Below are 1,242 nucleotides of genomic sequence, written 5' to 3' on the forward strand. Positions count from 1 at the left end.
AAAAAACCTAAAAGCAACAACAAAAAAACTAAAATAAAAAAATTAAAAAAAAAACAAGAACAAAAACTGTTCCTCAATAGTCCAGACAAGGGCTGTTCAAAGTCATTGCATCTCGATGGTAATTTCACCTTTTGTTTGAAACTTAGTTATCTTTAAAGAGGAACCCAAGAATGATACATCATTTGCAAGCACTTAGACAATAGTTTTACTATTAAGTCTCATAATACAGCTCTTTGGCTTTTCACCAAGATGGTGCCGAAGGCGAAGAAGGAAGCTCCTGCCCGTCCTAATGTCAAAGCCAAAGCAAAGGCCTTAAAGGCCAAGAAGGCAGTGCTGAAAGGCGTCCACAGCCACAAGAAGAAGAAGATCCGCACGTCCCCCACCTTCCGGCGGCCCAAGACACTACGCCTCCGACAGCAGCCCAAATACCCTCGGAAGAGCGCCCCCAGGAGAAACAAGCTTGACCACTATGCCATCATCAAGTTCCCCCTGACCACGGAGTTGGCCATGAAGAAGATAGAAGACAACAACACATTGGTGTTCATTGTGGATGTCAAGGCCAACTAGCACCAGATCAAACAAGCTGTGAAGAAACTCTATGACACTGATGTGGCCAAAGCCAACACCCTGATCAGACCTGACGGAGAGAAGGCCTATGTGCGGCTGGCTCCTGACTATGATGCTCTGGACGTTGCCAACAAAATTGGAATCATCTGAACTGAGTCCAGCTGGCTAATTCTAAATATATGTTTTTCCATCATAAAAAAAAAAAATATACAGCTCTTTGAAAACAGAGTTCCTGCATGGAGCACACAGTGACTGCTGTTTTTTATTTAACAACTAACACTCTTTTTTTTTTAATTAAACTTTTATTGAATGAATATAAACTTCCAAAGTACAGCTTATGGGTTACAATGGCTTCCCCCTCCCAAAACTTCCCTCCCACCCACAACCCTCCCCTTTCCCGCTCCCTCTCCCCTTCCAATCACATCATGATTCATTTTCAATTCTCTTTATATACAAAAGATCAGTTTAGTATATATTAGGTAACGATTTCAACAGTTTGCCCCCATATAGCAACACAAAGTGAAAAAAAAATACTGTTGGAGTACTAGTTATAGCATTAAATAAGAGTGTACAGCACATTAAAGACAGAGATCCTACATAATATTTTTTTAAATTAATTAATTTTCTATGCCATTTCCAATTTAACACCAGGTTTTTTTTTTTTCATTTCCAATT

General features: G+C 39.8%; 1 pseudogene; it reads left to right on the forward strand.

The window, feature by feature from the left end:
* Nucleotides 1–249: 249 nt before the first annotated feature.
* Nucleotides 250–751, forward strand: LOC133753547 (large ribosomal subunit protein uL23-like; annotated as a pseudogene).
* The last annotated feature ends 491 nt before the right edge of the window (nt 752–1,242 follow it).

The sequence above is a fragment of the Lepus europaeus genome, chromosome X (genome assembly GCF_033115175.1).
Source record: "Lepus europaeus isolate LE1 chromosome X, mLepTim1.pri, whole genome shotgun sequence".
Lineage (NCBI taxonomy): Eukaryota > Metazoa > Chordata > Mammalia > Lagomorpha > Leporidae > Lepus > Lepus europaeus.